At 37.8% G+C, this 22,675-nt stretch overlaps 1 protein-coding gene and 1 long non-coding RNA gene across 2 annotated transcripts in view; both read left to right on the forward strand.

Annotated features, from left to right (window-relative positions):
• Window positions 1-22,675, forward strand: part of COG5 (component of oligomeric golgi complex 5) — a 368,980-nt gene that overhangs the window by 50,230 nt on the left and 296,075 nt on the right. The gene's annotated exons all lie outside the window — the stretch shown is intronic.
• On the forward strand, window positions 1,588-12,523 carry LOC126949831 (uncharacterized). Its single transcript, XR_007723969.1, has 2 exons — window positions 1,588-8,093; window positions 8,156-12,523. It is a non-coding gene; the product is annotated as an uncharacterized LOC126949831 (long non-coding RNA).

Below are 22,675 nucleotides of genomic sequence, written 5' to 3' on the forward strand. Positions count from 1 at the left end.
TACATATCCATGCTGTTTTGGTTACTGTAGCCTTGTAGTATAGTTTGAAGTCAGATCGCATGATGCCTCCAGTTTTGTTCCTTTTGGTTAGGATTGTCTTGGCTCTATGGGCTCTTTTTTGGTTCCATATGAAATTTAAAGTAGTTTTTTCTAACTCTGCGAAGAATGTCAATGGTAGTTTGATAGGAATAGCATTAAATCTATAAATTACTTTGGGCAGTATGGCCATTTTCACAATAATGATTCTTCCCATTCATGAGCATGGAATGTTTTCTCATTAGTTTGTGTCTTCTCTTATTTCCTTGAGCCGTGGTTTATAGTTCTCCTTGAAGAGGTGCTTCACTGCCCTTATTAGCTGTATTTCTAGATATTTTGTTCTCTTCGTAGTATTGGTGAGTGGGAGTTCATTCATGATTGGGTTCTCTGCTTGTCTATTGTTGGTGTATAGGAATGCTTGTGATTTTTGCACATTAATTTTGTATCCTGAGACTTCACTGAAGTTGCTTATTAGCTTAAGGAGTTTTTGGGCTGAGACGATGGGGTTTTCTAAATATACAGTCATGTCATCTGCAAACAGACAATTTGACTTCCTCTCTTCCTATTCGAATACTTTTATTTCTTTATCTTGCCTGATTGCCCTGACCAGAACTTCCAATACTGTGTTGAATAGGAGAGGTGAGAGAGGACATCCTTGTCTTGTGCCAGTTTTCACAGGGAATGCTTCCAACTTTTGCCCATTCAGTATGATATTGGCTATGGGTTTGTCACAAATAGCTCTTATTATTTTGAGATATATTCCATCAGTACCTACTTTATTGAGAGTTTTTAACATGAAGCTCTCTTGAATTTTATCAGAGCCCTTTTCTGCATCTGTTGAGGTAATCTTGTGTTTTTTGTCGTTGGTTCTGTTTATGTGATGGGTTACGTTTATTGATTTGCATATGTTGAACCAGCCTTACATCCCAGGGATGAAGCTGAGTTGATCGTGGTGGATAAGCTTTTTAATGTGCTGCTGGATTTGGTTTGTCAGTATTTTATTGAGGATTTTCACATAAATGTCCATCAGGGATATTGGCCTGAAGTTTTCTTTTTTTGTTGTCTCTGCCAGGTTTTGGTTATCAGGATGATGCTGGCCTCATAAAATGAGTTAGAGACGAGTCCCTCCTTTTTAGTTGTTGGGAATAGCTTCAGAAGGAGTGGTACCAGCTCCTGTTTGTACCTCTGGTAGAATTTGGTGTGAATCTGTCTGGTCCTGGGCTTTTTTGGTTGATAGGCTATTAGTGCCTCAATTTCAGGATTTGTTACTGGTCTATTCAGAGATTTGACTTCTTCCTGGCTTAGTCTCGGGAGTGTGTATGTGTCCAAGTATTTTTCCATTTCTTCTAGATTTTCTAGTTTATTTGTATAGAGGTGTTTATAGTATTCTCTTGATGGTAGTTTGTATTTCTTTGGGGTCAGTGGTGACATCCCCTTTATCATTTTTTTTATTGTGTCTACTTGATTCTTTTCTCTTTATTAGTCTAGCTAATGCTCTATTTTGTTAATTTTTTCAAAAAACCAGCTGTTGGATTCATGAATTTTTTGAAGGACTTTTCATGTCTCTGTCTTCTTCAGTTCTGCTCTGATCTTAGTCATTTCTTGTCTTCTGCTAGCTTTTGGGCTTGTTTGCTCTTGCTTCTCTAGTTCTTTTAATTGTGATGTTAAGGTGTCGATTTTAGATCTTTCCCGCTTTCTCCTGTGGGCATTTAGTGCTATAAATTTCCCTCTAAACACTGCTTTAGCTGTGTCCCAGTGGTTCTGGTATGTTGTCTCTTTGTTCTAGTTGGTTTTAAAGAAATTCTTGATTTCGTCCTTTAATTTCGTTATTTACCCAGGAGTCATTTAGGAGCAGGTTGTTCAATTTCCATGTAGTTGTTTGGTTTTGAGTGAGTTTCTTAATCCCGAGTTCTACTTTGATTGCATTGTGGACTGTTTGTTATGATTTCCATTCTTTTGCATTTGCTGAGGAATGTTTACTTATGTGGTTGATTTTAGAATAACTGCTGTGTGGCACTGAGAAGAAGGTATATTCTGTTGATTTGGATTGGAGAGTTCTGTAGATGTCTGTTAGGTTTACTTGATCCAGAGTGAGTTCAATTCCTGAATATCCTCATTAATTTTCTGTCCTGTTGATCTGTCTAATGTTGACAGTGGGTTGTTAAAGTCTCCCACTATTGCTGTGTGGGAGTCTGAGTCTCTTTGTAGGTCTCTAAGAACTTGTTTTATGAATCTTGGTGCTCCTCTATTGGGTGCATATATGTTTAGGATAGTTAGCTTTTCTTGTTGTATTGATCCGTTTACCATCATATAATGCCCTTCTTTGTCTTTTTTGATCTTTGTTGGTTTAAAGTCTTTTTTATCAGAGACTAGGATTGTAACCCCTGCCTTTTTTTGTTTCCCATTTGCTTGGTAAATTTTCATCTATCCCTTTATTTTCAGCCTATGTGTATCTTTGCACATGAGATGGTTCTCCTAAATATGGCTCATCGATGGGTCTTGACTCTTTATTCAGTTTGCCAGTCTGTACCTTTTTAATTGGGGCATTTAGCCCATTTACGTTTAAGGTTAAAATTGTTATGTGTGAATTTGATCCTGTCATTCATGATGCTACCTCGTTATTTTGCACACTAGTTGATGCAGTTTCTTCATAGTGTCATTGGTGTTTTCATTTTGGCTTGTTTTTGCAATGGCTGGTACTGGTTTTTCCTTTCCATATTTAGTGCTTACTTCGGGAGCTCTTGCAAGGCAGGCCTGGTGGTGATGACATCCCTTAGCATTTGCTTGTCTAGAAGGGATTTCCTTTCTTTTTTCTGCTTTGTTTATGAAGCTTAGTTTGGCTGGATATGAAATTCTGGGTTGAAAATTCTTTTCTTTAAGAATGCTGAGGCTGGGCGCGGTGGCTCATGCCTGTAATCCCAGCACTTTGGGAGGCCAAGGCGGGCAGATCTTGAGGTCAGGAGTTCGAGACCAGCCTGACCAACATAGTGAAACCCCTTCTCTACTAAAAATAGAAAAATTAGCTGGGCGTGGTGGTGTGTGCCTGTAATCCCAGCTACTCAGGAGGCTGAGGCAGGAGAATCACTTGAACCTGGGAGGTGGAGGTTGTGGTGAGCCAAGATTGTGCCACTGTACTCTAGCCTGGTTGACAGTGAGACTCCGTCTCAAGAAAAAAAAAAAAGGAAAAAAAAACCCGGAATGTTGAATATTGGCCCCCCACTCTCTTCTGGCTTGTAGGGTTTCTGCTGAGAGGTATCCGCTGTTAGTCTGATGGGCTTCCGTTTTCTAGGTGACCTGACCTTTTTATCTGGCTGCCCTTAACATTTTTTCCTTCAATTCAACCTTGAAGAATGTATGATTATATGTCTTGGGGTTGATCTTCTCGTGGAATATCTTAGTGGTGTTCTCTGTGTTTCCTGAATTTGAATGTTGGCCTGTCTTGCTAGGTTGGGGAAGTTCTCTTGGCTAATATCCTGAAGCGTGTTTTCCAACTTGATTCCATTCACCGCATCTTTTTCAGGTACTCCAATCAATCATAGGTTCTGTATTTTTATGTAGTCCCGTATTTCTCCAAGGTTTTGTTCATTTTTTTTTCATTCTTTTTTCTCTAATCTTGTCTGTAGGCCTTATTTCAGCAAGGTGATCTTCAAACTCTGATATCCTTTCTTCCACTTGATCTATTCGGCTGTTGATACTTGTGTATGCTTCACGAAGTTTTTCAGCTGCATCAGGTCGTTAATGTTTCCCTCTAAACTGGTTATTCTAGTTAGCAGCTCCTGTAACCTTTTATCAAGGTTCTTAGCTTCTTTGCATTGGGTTAGAACGTGCTCATTTAGCTCAGCAGAGTTTGTAATTAGCCACCTTCTGAAGTCTACTTCTGTCAGTTCATCTCATCCTCTGTCTAGTTCTGCACCCTTGCTGGAGAGCTGTTGCGATCATTTGGAGCAGAAGAGGCATTCTGGTTATTGGAATTTTCAACGTTTTTTTCACTGGATTTTCCTCATCTTTGTGGATTTATCTACCTTTGATCTTTGAGGCTGATGACCTTTGGATGTGGGTTTTGCGTGGGGGTCTTTTTGTTGTTGTTGTTGTTGCTGCTTTCTGTTTGTTAGGTTTTCTTCCAACAGGCCCCTCTTCTGCAGGTCTGCTGAGGTTTGCTGGGGGTCCACTGCAGACCCTGTTTGCCTGGGTATCACCAGTGGAGGCTGCAGAACAGAAAAGATTGCTGCCTGCTCCTTCCTCTGGAAGCTTCGTTCCAGAGGGGCACTGGCCTGATGCCAGCTGGAGCTCTCCTGTATGAGGTGTCTATCATTTCCTGTTGGGAGGTCTCTCCCAGAGACATAGAAGATTTTTGTGACTTTGAATTAGACAGTGATTCTTAGGTGTTACCCAAAGCACAATTCACAAGAGAAGAAAGTTGATAAGTTAGATTTCATCAAAATTTAAGACATTCTTCAAATGATACTGTTACGAGAATAAAAAGACAAACTGTGGACAAGGAGAAAATATTTGCAAAGTATGTATTTGTTAGAGGACTTGTATCCAGACATATCAAAAGACTCAAAACTTAATAGGAACTCCAACAACCCACTTAAAAAATAGGAAAAAGAGTTGAACAGATACTTCACCCAAGGTGATGACAAATATGCATCTGTAAATATGCTCAACATCGTTAGGCATTAGGGAAATGAAAATGAAAAGTATGTTTTTATTGTCAGAGAATAAGCAGAATTATTTTAGTGCAGACATGTTTATTGTACTTTTTAATGCAGGTTATTATGTAATAGTTTAAAAAATAAAACTACACAGCATGGATTGAATGATTAAGTTATATCACATAGATTCAGGATTTTTCTTTAAGAAGAGTCTTGGGACTAGATGAAAATTTAGATGGGCTTTACTACAAAGTGGTGATGTTATTTAAGCATGGGTAAGGTAATGTACTTACTACACATTCATGGCTGCCAAGGGACAGTATTTACCTGGGTCAGTTTGTCACAATCCAGGATCTGTTCTCTTTTTTACTTTTTCTGACTTAGAAACTTTATTTTGCTATGCTGAGAATTGATTTAATAATTTTTATGGATATTTTATTGCCTGACTTGTTCTAAAGAGGGCCTTAATTTGACTAACAGTAAATCAAAAGATAATGAAAAAGAGACTAGCAACAAAAGTAAGAGAAGGATGATTAGTAGGGGGTTTCTTTGACAGCCCAGCTTTTACATTAAAGTCCTCAGTTGAGGCAGTAAGGATTCATCATTCTCCTCTCCACCTCCCATTGATGGATACTGTACTTTTGAGGGGAAATGGAATATGGGATTCACAGTAGGGTGAGGATGACTGTATCTCTTACACACCATAATGACAACTCATGCTTCTGAAATTTTCCCAGTTCTATATATTAATGCATTTAGTCTCTCAAATGTTAGAATGATTCTCTACTAATCCCACTTGTGAAAACAGAATTGTTATTATATTTATGGTTCAAATGTGTAGGTTACTATGATAAACGTTGTATCTTTTTAAAATATTGATGCTTTACTGAATCAATCTCTTCGTTTTATATATCTAGCAAGATTTTTAGTTTTGATCAATAATATATTTATATCCTGCATATTGAGTCTCATGATAACATTAATTCTGAATAGCTTTTTAGTATTATCTAATCTATTTTCGACTTATCCTACAAATAGAGATTGAAGGAGGAAAAATTTCCCGTAAAAAGTAACCAGACCATACCTTCATGAGTACTCTTTAGTCTGTTTATGAAAATCATGGTTTATAATTCATTTAATTTATTTATCAGTCAATTAGGTTTCAATATACATAAGCCCTGTAGCTTGTTAGAATCTCCTACAGAGTGAGTAAAATGCAGTTTCTGTGTTTGAGAAATGGAAGATCTGTCCTTATCTATAAACTCAGCATAAAGCTGATAATGACAACAACAGTATACTGATGATGGTGATGATGATGATATCCATGGGGTAAACCAGTCTCTGCCTAGTCTTCCTATTTGGGCTCATCTGCACTTTCCATGAAGTAACAATAAAAAAACTTTCATCATTCTTTTATCATAAAACTTGGAAAAATTCATTTACTTATTCAGCCATTGTTTATTGAATATCTACTATGTGATATCCCACTTGTGAAAACAGAATACTTGTGAAAACAGAAACAGAATATGCTGTATGCTATTCTAGACACTGAAAATATAATACACTGAACAAAACAGAAACCTCCTACCCTTTGTAGAATTTATATTCCAGTGGGTCCTAAGGATACACATCTGGTGTATCTATAAAAATCTGATTCCAAAGCCTGAGCTCTTAAACCACCAATGCTGTACTCTTTTCTTAAACTCTGTAGCAGCATTTAATGGCTTCATAAAAGGGATTGCTGCTATTGGTAGGTCTCCCAGTGTCCTTTTTTTTTTAAAAAAAAATACATTTGTATTGTACTTTCTAAGAATACCTTATATAAAAATAGGTTTAAATGTATATCATAATTCAGTGAACATGAGAAAATGACTTCTGATTGAGCTATTACCTCATAATAAAACCAAAATATAAAATGTGTGTGTGTGTGTGTGTGTGTGTGTGTGTATAAAATAGGCCATGTTTATGTAGAAAATGTATTTTATGTTGGAATTGTGGGTTGAGTGTTGCTAGTAACTTAATATTCTATTTTAAAGCTTTAATCATTTTTTAAAAGTATAATCAAACAATTGGATATGATAGAAAATATTTCCTTTACTAATTTTAATTGCTTCTGGTCTATTTTCTGAGTTTTACTTTTTTATTGCTAAGCTGCAATATATTAACACCATGTGTCATGAGAGAATATTCTTAAAACCAAACATGTCATAGAAACATTATGATATATTTATTGTGGAAGGGAGAGGTAGTTTAAACTTGTTTCATCCACTGTTGTTCTTATTGTAGCTATGATATTTCCTAATCTGTTAAAACAATACTTATAGGCAAACATTTTTGGCTTATGTATAGATGAAAGTATGATTTATATAATCTTTCCATATAATAGGGACCCATTAATTACTGAAGTAATTAATATTTTTTTGAGATGTCTATAATATGTTGTAGTTGGTGAAGATTTTAGAAAGTTTTATTTCGGCCGGCGTGGTGGCTCATGCCTGTAATCCCAGCACTCTGGGAGGCTGAGGCGGGCGGATCATGAGGTCAGGAGTTCAAGACCATCCTGGCTAATACGGTGAAACCCCATCTCTACTAAAAAAAAAATGCAAAAAGTTAGCCGGGCGTGGTGGCGGGGGCCTGTAGTCCCAGCTACTCAGGAGGCTGAGGCAGGAGAATGGTGTGAACTGGGGAGGCAGAGCCTGCAGTGAGCCGAGATTGTGCCACTGCCCTCCAGCCTGGGTGACAGAGCAAGACTCCATCTCAAAAAAAAAAAAAAAGTTTTATTTCACAGTGTATTTCATGGAAGTCCGCCAGCTAATTTAGGAGGCAGTCACAGGTTGAAAGAAGCTCCCAACTGAATTTCGTGATAACCTTAAATGAGGAAGAATGTCCTTGACCAGAACCAGAGGGCAAAGGGCAAGTATCCTGTAGCCACAAGCTCGTGAGCTGGGTGCCCCAGCTGTGTGAGCCAACTGGGAGGGGTGTGATCTGAAACCTGTGGTTCCTGTTTCCCCACAGGGAAGGCATATGGCTTGGGGCAGTTTTGAGTACAAGGTCTGGAACTTAGCTGGATGCTGCCACTGGGGAACTGTGGGTGTGAGATCTGCCTTGCCAAGTATGCAGGGAGCTGGGTGGGGTTTACTATCACCTGTTACTTCCCACTCCCTACATAAAATTCTCTGTGCAGCAGAGGCAGTTAATACACCTCTCTGGAACATTACCCCAGTGCCCAGAGAAACCTCCCTCGAACTCCCAGAGAAACCTCCCTGGAACTCCTGCCCAGGGGCTGCTGCTTGCCCCACTTGTGGAGAGTCAGAGCAGGGACTTGGCTGACCTAGCCCCCACCAGGCTTTACCCCTCCAGCCACCCTGGTAGTTTAACACAAAGGACAGAAACTTTTGGGAGGTTTATGGCCCTGCCCATCCCTGAGAAACCAGAGCACCGCCCCTGGGTAACATTTTTGGGAGCTTTATGGCCCTGCCCATCCCTGAGAAACCAGAGCACCGCCCCTGGGTAACATAAGGCCAACACAATACCACTGCTACTACTGCTGCTGGTGCTCTTTTGCACACGTCATTTCCTGACTGGAGGCCAACTAACACAGTCCATTACATCATCTCCAGGTAGAATAACACTGCACCCAGGAAGGAGAAAACTTGTGCATGACCTCAGCTATCACCATTGCCCGTACTACCCTGGCTAACTAGGAGGTCCTAAATGTGTCCACATAACCTTTGCATTATGACTACAACCATCATTTGAGAAAGCCAACACATTAAGACTATCCATAATCAAGGAGTCTCAGTCTGTGTCACTTTCCTGCCACCCCCATCAGAGCTGGTGCTGGTATCCACTGCTGGGAGACTTGAGGACAGGCCATATCTCTAGATTCCTTGCAGGCATTCCCAGCACTAGCATGGAGTATGGCAGCCACACTGCGCATCTAGACCCAGAGGAAAAACAGCATTCACAGTAGTCTGGTCCTTAGGGACACCTGCTCCTAGGGGAAGGGAGAGTGTACCACATCAGGGGACCACCCATGGCACAAAAGAACCCAGGCTGCAGGCCTTGAGTCCCAGATCTTTCCACTGGTGGGAAGTTTCTTTCAGAAGAGATATAGTTGCCGTGCTGGGCTCAGCAAGGAAAGTCTGCAGCTCTGCCCCAACAGTCAGGCAGCCCTGGTGCTTGTGAATAGTCTTAGAGAAGAGGACTTCCTTTCCCCCTCATTCACCACTGCAGACACAGATGGAGCTTTTCCCATGGGAGCTTGCCATAGGTGTACCTATAGACAACCTCTCTGAAACACTTCAGGGTGACTGCATCCCCACAGGAGGAGTGCACTCCAAGTGTAGGACTGCATGAGAGGCAGAGTCACAATTCCTCTCCACTTGGAACATCAACATTCCTGCAGATGAATTTTCTGCCGGCCTGATAAGGGAGCTAAGGTGGCTCCAGTCCTTCCCTCTGATAAGACCTCAGTGTGTTTCACTGAGAGCTTCCTCAGCCACTTCTGTCAAGGCTGGGACCTTTGCCCACCATTGGGTACTGCATTTATCCACCTGCTTTAGCCATAGGTGGTTTTTACCTGTGGACATCTCCTGTTTTGTTCTGAAGCCTAAAATATTCAATCTAGTAAGTAAAATGCTGGGGAAAAAATAAATAAAAAAGCACACATCATCACAGGGGAATGAGATTAAGCATCAAGAGACTTCTACCATTTCAACCCTATAAGAGACAGTCAGCTTGCTCACATGACCAATATATTGCTACTACAACCAGCAGCAGAGAAAGCTATCATACAAAGACTCTTTATAACCAAGGAACTAAGAGTTTATCCCCCCAAGAACTGAATTTGGCTACAATAAGCTATAAACATTAAAATCACATCCTTATGGGGGGAAAAAAGAAATTTAAAAAGCATAGTCAAATCAAAAATAAAATTCAAGAATAATCAGAAGAAATAGTCTATCCAAATGAGAAGGAACCAGAAAGGTAATTCTGGTAATATGATAAAACAGGATTCTGTAACACCCCCAGAAGATCACACTAGCCCTCCAACAATGAATCCAAACTAAGATGAACTCTTTGAAATACCGGATAATGAATTCAAAATATTGATTATTAAGCTACTCCAAGAGATACTAGAGAAAGGTGAAAACCAACATAGAGAAGTTTAAAAAAAAATTCAGGATGTAAATGTAGAATTTTCTAAAGAGATAGATGTCAGCAATGATAACAGTTAACAATGAAATCAAGATGAAAATTTAAAAATTCATAATTAATAGTGACACAAGTTATGAAAACTTCTGAGATACAACTAAAGCAGTGCTATGGGGAAAGTGTATAGCACTAAATGCCTACATCAAAAAGTCTGAAAGAACACAAATTGACAGCCTAGTGTCACACCTGAAGGAACTAAAGAAACAAGAACAAACTGAACCCAAAGATAGCAGAAGAAAAGGAAATGACAACGATCAGAGCAGAACTAAATGAAATTGAAATAACAACAGCAGCAAAAAACCTGTCAGAAGCTATCAGAACTTCTGGAAATGAAAGGCTCTCTTAAGGCATTACAAAATACAGTGGAAGGTTTCAACAATATACTGGAACAAGTAGAAGAAAGAATTTCAGAGCTCGAATAATAAGGTTTTTGAATTAGCCCAATCAGTCAAAAACAAAGAAGAGTCAAAAGAAATGAGCAGAGTCTCCAAGAAATATGGGATTATGTAAAACCGCCAAACCTAAGAATAATTGGTATTACTGAGGGAGAAGAGAAAGCAAAAAGTCTAGGAAATTTATTTGAGGGAATAATTGAGGAAAACTTTCCTGATTTTGCTAGAGATTTAGATATCCAAATATGGGAAGCTCAGAGAAATCCTGTCAAAGTCATTGTAAAAAGGTCATCACCAAGGCATATAGTCATCAGCCTATCCAAAGTCAAAATGAGGGAAAGAATTCTAAGAGCAATGAAACAAAAGCATCAGGTAACCTATAAAGGAAAACCTATCAGACTAATAGCAGACTCCTTGGCAGAAGCCTTACAAGCCAAAAGGAATTGGGAGTCCTATCTTTAGCCTCCTTAAACAGAATAACTGTCAGCCAAGAGTTTTGTATCTAACAAAACTAAATTTCATAAATGAAGGAGAAATAAAGTATTTTCAGACAAGTAAATATTGAGGGAATTTGTTACTGCCAGACCAGCCATACAAGAAATGTTAAAATGAGTTCTAAATCTTGAAACAGGAGCTTGATATGCGCCCAATTAAAACCCCTTGAAAGCATATAGGCCCTCGCAGGGCCTAAAATCAACACTGCCAAAAAAACCCCAAAATATCAGCCGGGCACGGTGGCTCACACTTGTAATCCCAGCACTTTGGGAGGCCGAAGCAGGCGGATCACGAGTTCAAGAGATCGAGACCATCCTGGCCAACAGGGTGAAACCCCGTCTCTACTAAAAACACAAAAATTAGCTGGGCATGTTGGTATGTGCCTATAATTTCAGTTACTCGGGAGGCTGAGGCAGTAGAATTGCTTGAACCCAGGAGGTGGAGGTTGCAGTGAGCTGAGATTGTGCTGCTGCATTCCAGCCTGATGACAGAGTGAGACTCTGTCTCAAAAAATAAAAAAAAAATAAAAAATAAAAAATTACCTGGGTAACAATTAACATGATGAATGGAACAGTACCTCACATCTCAATATTAACGTTGAATGTAAATGGCCTAAATGCTCCACTTAAAAGATACAGATTGGCAGAATGGATTAAAAAAAAAATCACAAACCAAATATTTACTGTCTTCAAGAGACCTGCCTAACATAATACTCAAGGCAAAGGAGTGGAAAAAATATTGCACACAAATGGAAACCAAAAGTAAGCAGGAGTAGCTATTCTTATATCAAACAGACTTTAAAGCAACAACATTAAAAAAAAAAAGACAGTGTTGTTTTATAATGATAAAAGGATCAATCCAACAAGAAGATACTACAATCCTAAGTTTATATGCAACTAACACTGCAGCTCCCCAGATTCATAAAAACAATTACTACTTGATCTAAGAAATAAGACAGACAGCAACACAGTAATAGTGGGGGGACTTTATTACTCCACTGACAGCACTAGACAGATCATTGAGACAGAAAATCGACAAAGAAACAACTTAAACTACACTAATAGACCTAACAGATATTTACAGAGCATTGTGCCCAAGAACTGCAGAATATACATTCTTCTCATCAGCATAAGGAAGATTCTGCCTATATGATAGGCCACAAAACAAGTCTCAATAAATTAAAAAAATATCAGAATCATATCAGATATCCTTTCAGACCACAGTGGAATTAAACTAGAGATCAACTACAAAAGGAACCCCCCCAAACTATAAAAATACATGGAAGTTAAACAATCTGCTCCTGAAAGATTTTGGATTAACAATGAAATCAAGATAGAAATTTGAAAACTCATAACTAATAGTGACACAAGTTATCAAAACCTTTGGGATACAACCAAAGCAGTGCGATGAGGTAAGTTTATAGCACTAACTGCCTACATCAAAAAGTCTGAAAGATCACATATTGACAATCTAATGTCACTAGAAACTAGTGAAACAAGAACAAACAGAGAAACTAAAAGTAGAGAAACAAGAACAAACTGAACCCAAAGCTAGCACAAGAAAAAGAAAGAACAAAGATGAGAGCAGAACTAAATGCGATTGAAACAAACAGAAACCATGCAAAAGGTAAATGAAACAAAAAGCTGGTTCTTTGAGAGAGAAACAAAATGGATAGAGCATTAGCTAGATGAACCAAAAAAAAAAAAAAAAAAAAGAAGATTCAAATAAGATAGATCAATTAGAAATGAAAGTGGAGACATTACAACCAGTGCCACAGAACACAATAGATCATTTGAAGCTACTGTTAACACCTCTATGCGTATCAACTAGAAAACCTTGAGGAAATGGATAAATTCCTGGAAACATACAACCCTCCTAGATTAAATCAGGAAGAAATAGAAACCCTGAGCAGACCAATAACAAGCAGCAAGATTGAATCAGTAATAAAAAAAAAATTGCCAACAAAGAAAAAGCCCAGGGCTACATGGATTCACAGCTGAATTCTACCGGATATTCAAAGATGAACTGGTACCAATCCTACTGCAACTATTCCAAAAGATTGAGAGAGAGGGAATCTTCCCGGAATCGTTCTATGAAGCCAGTATCACCCTGATACCAAAACTCAGAAAGGACATAACAAAAAAGGAAAAGTATAGAGTAATATCCCTAATGAACATAGATGCGAAAAATTTCAACAAAATACTAGCTAACCAAATCCAACATCACATCAAAAAGATAATGCATGGTGATCGAGTGGGTTTTATTCCAGGGATTCAGGGGTGATTTAACATATGCAAGTCAATAAATGTGATATATCACTTAAACAGAATTATAAATGAAAACTACATGATCATCTCAATAGATGCAGAAAAAGCATCTGGTAAAATCCAGCAACCTTTTATGATAAAAACCCTCAACAAACTAGGCATAGAGGGGATTTCCCTCAAATTAATAAAAGCCATATATGACAAACCCACAGCTGACATCATACTGAATGGGAAAAGTTGAAAGCCTTCCCCCTGAGAACTGGAACAAGACAAGGATGCCCACTTTGATCACTTCTATTCAACATACTACTGGAAGTGCTAGTCCTAGTCAGAGCAGTCAGGCAAGAGAAAGAAGTAAAGGGCATCCAAATTGGAAAAGGAAGTGAAACTATCACTGTTCACTGATGATATCATTGTATATGTAAAAAACCCTAAATACTGCTCCAGAAGACTCCTAGATTTGATAAACAAGTAAAGTCTCAGGTTACAAAATGTACACAAATCAGTAGCACTGCTGCACACCAACAACGACCAAGCTGAGAATCAAATCAAGAACTTAGCCCCTTTTGCATCTGCAAAAAAGATAAAATACTAGGAATATACTTAACCAAGGGGGTGAAAGATCTCTACAAGGTGAACTACAAACAAATGGAAACACATCCCATGTTCATAGATTGGAAGAATCAATATTGTGAAAATAACCGTACTGCCCAAAGCAATATACATAATTAGTGCAATTCCCCATCAAAATACCAACATTGTTTTTCACCAAATGGGAAAAAAAAAATCCTAAAATTCATATGGAACCAAAAAGAGCCCAAATAACCAAAGCAATCCTTAGCAAAAAGAACACATCTGGAAGCCTCATCTTACTGAACTCTTAGTTGTACCACAAGGCTATAGTTACCAAAACAGCATGGTTCTGGTATAAAAGTAGGTACATAGAACCAATGAAACAGAATAGAGAACTCAGAAATAAAGCCAAATACTTAGAAGCAAGTGATCTTCAACAAAGCATACAAAAACATAAATTGGGCCGGGCGCGGTGGCTCAAGCCTGTAATCCCAGCACTTTGGGAGGCCGAGACGGGCGGATCACGAGGTCAGGAGATCGAGACCATCCTGGCTAACACGGTGAAACCCCGTCTCTACTAAAAAAATACAAAAACTAGCCGGGCGAGGTGGCGGGCGCCTGTAGTCCCAGCTACTCTGGAGGCTGAGGCAGGAGAATGGCGTGAACCCGGGAGGCGGAGCTTGCAGTGAGCTGAGATCCGGCCACTGCACTCCAGCCCGGGCGACAGAGCGAGACTCCGTCTCAAAAAAACAAAACAAAACAAAACAAAACAAAAAAAACATAAATTGGGGAAAGGACACCCTATTAAAAGGTGCTGAGAAAACTGGCTAGCCACATGTAGAAGAATGAAACTGTATCCCTCTCACTTTATACAAAAATCAACTCAAGATGGATCAAAGACTTAAATCTAAGACCCAAAGCCATACAAATCCTAGAAGAAAACCTAGACGTTGGCCTAGACAAAAAATTCATGACTAAAATCCCAAAAGCAAATGCAACAAAAATAAATAAATGGGACCTGGTTAAATAACTTCTCTACAGCAAAAGAAATAATCATCAAAATAAACAGACAATCCACAGAATGGGAGAAAATATTTGTAAACTGTGCATCTGACAAAGAACTAACAGAATCTACAAGGAACTCAAATCAGCAAGAAAAATAAATAATCCCACTAAAAAGTAGGCAAATGACATGAATAGACATTTCTCAAAAGAAGATACACAAATGACCGAGAAACGTGAAAAAATGTTCAACATCCCTAATCGTTAGGACAATGCAAATTAAAATCACAATGAGATACCAGCCTACTCCTGCTAGAATGGCCTTTATTAGAAAGTCAAAAACCAATAGCTGCTGGTGTGGATGCGGTAAAAGGGGAATGCTTATATGCTGCTGGTGGGAATATAAATTAATACAACCTCTATGGAAAACAGTACGGAGATTCCTTAAAGAACTAAAAGTAGATCTACCATTCAATCCAGCAGTCCCACTACTGGGTATCTATCCAAAGGAAAAGAAGTCATTATATGAAAAAGACACATGCCCACGTATCTTTATTGCAGACTAATTCACAATTACAAAGATATGGAACCCACCTAAATGCCCATTGACCAATGAGTGAATAAAGATAACGTGGTATATATATATATATATATCCACACATACACACACACACACACACCATGTAGTACTACTCAGCCATAAAAAGGAATGAAGTAATGTGTTTTGCAGTAATATGGATTAAGCTGGAGGCCGTTATTCTAAGTGAGATACCTCAGGAATGGAGAACTAAATGTCAAGTGTTCTCATTGGAAGTGGGAGCTAATCTAAGTATACCAAAGAGTTAGTGATAAAATGGAATTTGGAGATTCAGAAGAGGAAGGGTATTGAGGGTATGGGATAAAAAACTGCATATTAGATACAAAGTACACTACTTGGGTGATAGGTGCACTAAAATCTCAGAATTCATCACTATATAATTTATGTAATCAAAACCCCTTGTACTCCAAAAGCTATTGAAATAAAAATCAAAAGAAAAAAAATACCATTAAACTGTTTCTAGTTTTCGATTAGGTTTTCCTTTATTGTAAGTCTGAAGTGACTTGTTTCTTAAATGCATTGAAATTTTTTTTGTGACAACTTCTTCATAGTTAATGTAATGTATGTGTATATATCTACAGTGTAATGACAGATTATAAACATTTTCAGTTTGTACATTTGATTTAAATGGTCTCTAAATTGCTTACATATGTGACTGGGTTCAGCCACCACCAGATGGGGGTGGTGATGTGCTCAAATCCAAATGGCCAGAAAGGCTTATGCTTATACATACGGGTTTGTATGTGGTAGAGATAAGCATATAGAAATTATACACACATGCATACAAACCTTTTTTTAAACTAATTGATGTTGCTAAAATTTATATTTAACAGATAATACCCATACCATATTTATGAGTCTATTAGTTCTTTTATCATACAGTGTAAATCCTTTAGGGTAACATCTAGACAAAAACAAGGAGCTCTTTTACTGTAAACATTAGTATGTTTTTCATACATTTCAAAGTTGCAAGGATTTCTAGGTATGTGTTCTGTTTCATATGGTTGTTTAATAATGTTCATGGAAGCTCTGTATTTTACCTTACTATCACCCCTTGCTGGAACACTTCTAACAGTTTGAGAACAATTTATTTAGCTTAAGGTACTTCAAATTAGTAAAGTATCAAAGTTTTTTATTTCTTGATTCTAAGGGATTTTCTTTTTCATTTGGATGCTTACGCCCAGAGTTCTCAAGTTCTTTTCCCTTCTAGTATATATTACTAATAATGTTAATTCAAAAAAAATGTGTCTTAATCTAAACAAAGTGCCTCAGAACTACAGGCTTATTCTGTTGTTGACTGTTCCTTTAAAATTATGCTAGCTTTCTTCTTAATGAATGACAGCTTTGGGTCTCTAAGTTTAATATTGTACAGGAAAGTTAGGTGGGTTGTTCTACTTTTCATTGCCAAGATAATGTATTCCTTTATATATAGAAAAGCCAGTAACAATGTGAAACAGTTTTTATCAGTCTTTGTTTTAGTAAATACGGTAAATTAAGATTGCTAAAGGCTGTTAGAAGGGTTGAATGTAAATTTATGATTGTAGGTGTACCTGTAGAATTTTATACTTTCGTATTGTATAAACAATAGGGCAGGGAGGCATGATCTTCTGAGAAACATATTCAGTAAAATAGCTTGCGGTTTTTTTCTTTCTTTCTTTCTTTCTTTCTTTCTTTCTTTTTTTTTTTTTTTTTTTTTTTTGAGATGGAGTCTCACTCTGTCGCCTAGGTTGGAGTGCAGTGGTGCGATCTCGGCTCACTGCAAGCTCTGCCTCCTGGGTTCATGCCATTCTCCTGCCTCAGCCTCCCGAGTAGCTGGGGCTACAGGCACCCGCCACCATGCCCGGCTAATGTTTTGTATTTTTAGTGGAGATGGGGTTTCACCGTGTTAGCCAGGATGGTCTCGATCTCCTGACCTCGTGATCAGCCTGCCTCGGCCTCCCAAAGTGCTGGGATTACAGGCGTGAGCCATTGCGCCCAGCCTATTCATTTGTTTTAACTTCTGTGTTAGAGACTTGAAATCTCTTTTGATGAATCAGAAATGTGCCCTTCTTTTAATATCGTATCCAAAAGGAAGATAATGCTGACAGTTTTATTATTATAACTAGGAATATATCCTGTTGCCAGTGGTGATAATCTATATTGTTTCCATATTAATTATATTAAAACTAAAGTTATTTCACTGTTGAAAAAATCCTGAAATTATTATATCTGGTAAACCATTCTCTAAAATCCCATCAGTTTATACTATGTAACTAAAAAATTAGATATCTAGGGATATATCTTATGGTGAATTTATTTTCGTGGGCACATCAAGAAGGCATGATCCTCAGAATGAGGTAGTACACAGAGATTTATGAAATTGTTTCTATAGCAGTTACAGAGATTAGTAACAACTGCTTTGAAAAAAAAAATCTGTATCTAATTTATATGGTCTGGGTCTCTGGAAGTTTAGTTGTTCACTTCTCAAGTTTATCCAGAGTTGCTTCTTGAGGAGAATGCAGAATTTGTCAGCAAAAGTTCCTGAAGACCTCCTTTACATGTTCCAGGAAAGAACAATTGGATAGAATCTTATTTTTCAAAACAGGATGCCAACTCTTACATCTTAAATTGGTTTCCAAAGCACGTGGATCTATATTTAGTGTAGCATACATTACTGATTAACTTCCCAGTTCCTTTCTTTCCATTCTTTCTTTTTGGCAGGGTCTCAGTTTGGTTGAGTACTCTTCTTCCTAATAATATCTTTGGGCTCAAGGAAGGGACCACTTAATTTCTCCAGTGTTTAAATCCTGATTGGTCATGATAGTTTCATTCCTTTACGTAATGGTTTAAACATGGACATGAGACCTCATCTGGGCTCAGGAGGCTTGAGAAGAAGTGAGCTGCGGGATATTTTAGAAAGGTTTTCTTTGCAAAAAAAAGTAGATGCAAAGGAGGAATTAGAGCTGGAGATTAGATACTATCCCTACTTCTAAACTTTGAAATAGAGATACACTCTTCGCCTATTTGCACTGAATGAACAGACTCCAGTTCCCTCTTTAACATTCCATTCTGTCATCTCATTTAAAAAATTTCAGGCTAGGCATGGTAGCTCACACCACCCAGCACTTCGGGAGGCCCGAGGCAGCCTGATCACTTGAGGTCAGGAGTTCGAGACCAGCCTGGCCAACATGATGAAACCCCCATCTCTACTGAAAATACAAAAAAATTAGCTGGACATAGTGACACACACCTGTAATCCTAGCTTCTCAGGAGGCTGAGGCAGGAGAATGGAGTGACCCTGGGAGGCGGAGGTTGTAGTGAGCCAAGACTGCGCCACTGCACTCCAGCCTGGACAACAGAGCGAGACTCCGTTTCAAAAAAAAAGAAATTTTACTCCTCTTCCCTTTGTTTTTTAAAGTGTTCTGGATAGGTTAATAGGAATACTTTACGTTAGTGTGGTGTTTTTATTTTTTAAATTTTAGAATGGTAAGAACACTTAACATGAGATCTACCCTCTTAACAGATTTTTAAATGTATAATATGGTATTGTTATCTATAGCACGGTGTTGAACAGCAGATCTCTAGAACTTACTTATCTTGCTTTACTAAAATTTTATGCCCATTGATTAACAACTCATTTCTTCCTCTCCCCCAGCCCCTGGCAGCCACAATTCCATTATTTGCTTCTATGCATTTGTCTATTTTAGACAGCTTATGCCAGTGGAATCATGCAGTATTTGTCCTTCTGTGACTGGCTTATTTTACTAAGCATAATAGCCATAAGGTTCATCCACATTGTTGCATATTGCAGGATTTCTTTCTTGTTTAAGTCAGAATAATATTCTGTTCTATCACATTTAAAAAATCCAGTCATCAGCTGGTGGACATTTAGGTTATTTCTGTATTTTGGCTGTTGTAAATAGTGCTGCTGTGAACATGAGAGCACAGATACCTCTTCAGGATCCTATTTCAGTTATTTTGGATAAAAACCCAGAAGTGTGAGACTCCTGGATCATGTAGTAATTCTATTTTCAATTTCTTTGAGGAATCACCATACTGTTTTCTATAGGGGTTGTACAATTTTGCATACCCACTAACAGTATGAAAGGATTCCAATTTCTCCATAACCTCACCAGCACGTGTCTTGTTTTTTGTTGTTTTTGCTTGTTTGTTTGTTTGTTTTTATAATAACCATTCTAATGGATGTGGGGTGGTATCTCACTGTGGTTTCGATTTGCATTACTCTAATGACTGGTGATATTAATGATCTTTTTATATACTTGTTGGCTGTTTGTATGTATTCTTTGGAGAAACGTCTATTCAAGTCCTTAGCTCATTTTTAATTGGGTTTTTATTTTTGCTATTGAGTTGTAAAGTCCCTTATACATTTTGGAAATTAACCCTTTATCAGATACATGGTTTGTGAATATTTTCTCCCATCTTCTTGTTTCCTTTGCTGTGCAGAACCTCTTTAGTTTCATGTAGTGCCAGTTGTCTGTTTTTTGCATTTGTTGTCTGTGTTTTTGGTCACATCTGTGAAATCATTGCCAAGACCAGTGGTACAGAGTTTTTCCTCACGTGTCGTTCTAGGAGTTTTACAGTTTCAGGTCTAACAGGTAAGTCGTTAATGCATTCTGAGTTGATTTTTGTGTATGGTGTAAGATAAGGGTCCAGTTTCATTCCCTTGCATTTGTATATCTGGTTTTCTTTGTATTTGTTGAAGAGACTGTCATTACCTCCTTATGTATTCATGGCACCCTTGTTACACATTGGTTTATCATACATGCATGAATTTATTTCTGGACTCTGTTGCATCAGTTTGTCTTTCTTTTTGCCAGTACCATACTATTTAATTATTATAACTGTGTGTGTGTGTGTGTATATATATCTATATCTATATATATATATAAAAAGAAGTATGATGATTCTAGTTATGTTATTGTTTCTCAGAATTCTTTTGACTATTCAGGGTCTTCTGTGGTTCCATATGAATTTTAGATTTTTTTCCTATTTCTCTAAAAAATGCCATTGGGTTTTAGATAGGGATTGCATTGAATCTATAGCCCACTTTGATTAGTAGGGAAATTTTAACGGTATTCAGTCGTCTAATCTATGAACATTAGAAGTATTTCCATTTGTTTGTCTTCTTTAGTTCTTTAGTTTCTTTTATCAGTGTTTTGTAGTTTTGAATATGCAGGTCTTTCACTTTCTTAGTTAAGTCTATTCCTAGTATTTTATTCTTTGGATGCAATTGTAAATGAGATTGTTTTCTTAATATCTTTTTCATATAGATTGTTATTGGTACATAGGAATGAAACTGATTTTTGTATGTTGATTTTGTATTCTGCAACTTCACTGAATTTTTTTATGTTAATAGTTTTTTGGTGGGGTCTTTATGCATTTCTGTAAATATTAGATCATGTTATCTGCAAACAGGGACAGTTTTACTACTTTCCTTTTGATTTGAATGTCTTTTATTTCTTTTTCTTAGTCAATTGCTCTGGCTAGGATTTCCAACACTATAGAAGTGTTGGTGGAGCAGGTGCAGGCTAATACTTGTTTGTCTTTTGTTTTGTAGAGACAGGGCCTTGCTTTGCCATTCAGGCTGGAGTGCAGTGGCAGTGGTGCAGTCGTATCTCATTATAACCTCAAACTCCTGGGCTCAAGTGAGCCTCTTGCCTTAGCCTCTTGAATGGCTGGGACACAGGCATGCCACCATGCCTGGCTAATTTTTAATTTTTATTTGGTGGAGATGTAGTCTTGCTGTGTTGTCCAGGCTGGTCTTGAACTCCTAGGCTCAAGTGATTCTCCTGCATTTACCTCCAGAAGTGCTGGCATTATAAGTGTGAGCCACTGTGTCTGGCCTTGTCTTTTTGATCTTAGGGAAAAAGCTTTCAGTCTTTCACAACTGAGTATTTTGTTAGTTGTGTGTTCTTCATATATGACCTTTATTGTGTTGAGGAAGTTTTTCTTTTATTTCTAATTTATTAAATGTTTTTATCATGAAATGGTATTGAGTTTGGTCAAATGCTTTTTCTGCATCGGTTGAAATGGTCATGTGTTTTTTTCCTTTCATCCTATTAATGTGGTGTATTATATTGATTGATTTTTTTTTTTTTTTTTTTGAGACAGAGTCTGGCTCTATTGCCCAGGCTGGAATTCAGTAACATGATCTCAGCTTACTGCAACCTCCACCTCCTGGGTTCAAGGAGTTCTCATGCCTCAGCCTCCCAAGTAGCTGGGATTATAGGTGCATGCCATCATACCCAGCTAATTTTTGTGTTTTTAGTAGAGATGGGGTTTCTCCGTGTTGGCTGGGCTGGCCTCCAACTCCTGACCTCAAGTGATCTACCCGCCTTAGCCTCCGAAAGTGCTGGGATTACAGGCGTGAGCCACCGTGCCCAGTCTGTTGATTAATTTTTGTATGTTGAACTACTCTTGTGTTCCAGAGATAGATCCTAGTTGTTCATGATGTATGATCCCTTTAATACGCAGCTGAATTTGGTTTGCTAGTATATTGTTGAGGATTTTTTAATCTGTATTTATACAGGATATTGGACTGTTGTTTTCTTGTAGTGTCTTTGACTTTGGTGTCAGGCAAATGCTGGCCCTAACTCATGACTGAGTTAGGAAGCATTCCCTTCTCTTTAAATTTTGGAAAGAGTTATAGAAGTATTGATATTTACTCTTTAAATATTTGGTCCAGCTGGGTGTGGTGACATGTGACTGTAATAATCTCAGCTACTCAGGAGGCTAAGGTGGGAGGATCATTTGAGCTCAGGAGTTTGAGATCAGCCTGGGCAAAATAGCGAGACCTTGTCTCTTAAAAAAAAAAAAAATGAATAAATGAATGAAAAAAAGAACAAAAATAAATTAAAAAATGAAATAAAGTACTTGGCCAAACTCACCAGTGAAGTTATCTGGTCTGGGATTTCCTTTCTTGGAATTTTCTGCTTTCTTTTATGTTAATCAGATACTTTTGTGTCTTCTATTTTATTTTGTTTGTGTACTTTTTAGCTATATACTTGTACTATTTTTCTAAGAATTACACTGGGGATTGCAACATGCATCTTTAATTACTACAGTCTACTTAGTGTTGAATTACTTCAGGTGAAATAGTAGCTGCTTTGAAGTCTTTGCTAAGTCCCACATATTAGCCCACTCTGAGTCAATTTCTATTGACTTTTTTTTTTCCTTTTCATGCTTATGGATCATCTTACCTCATTTATTTGCATGTGAAATAAATTTTGGTTGAAAACTAGACATTATGGATAGTACATTTTATTGATTCTAGATCCTGTTATGTTCTCTGAGTATCGCTCATGATGTTTTTGTTCTAGCCTGTAGAACAAATTTAACTTGTCTGGTCTTATACTGTACATTATTTTTCCCTGTATTGTGTAGTTGCTGGTTTCGCTCAGTTCTTTAATCTTACAGCTGCCACTTTGAGAATGTAGTACC

Source organism: Macaca thibetana, chromosome 3 (genome assembly GCF_024542745.1).
Source record: "Macaca thibetana thibetana isolate TM-01 chromosome 3, ASM2454274v1, whole genome shotgun sequence".
Taxonomy (NCBI): Eukaryota; Metazoa; Chordata; class Mammalia; order Primates; family Cercopithecidae; genus Macaca; species Macaca thibetana.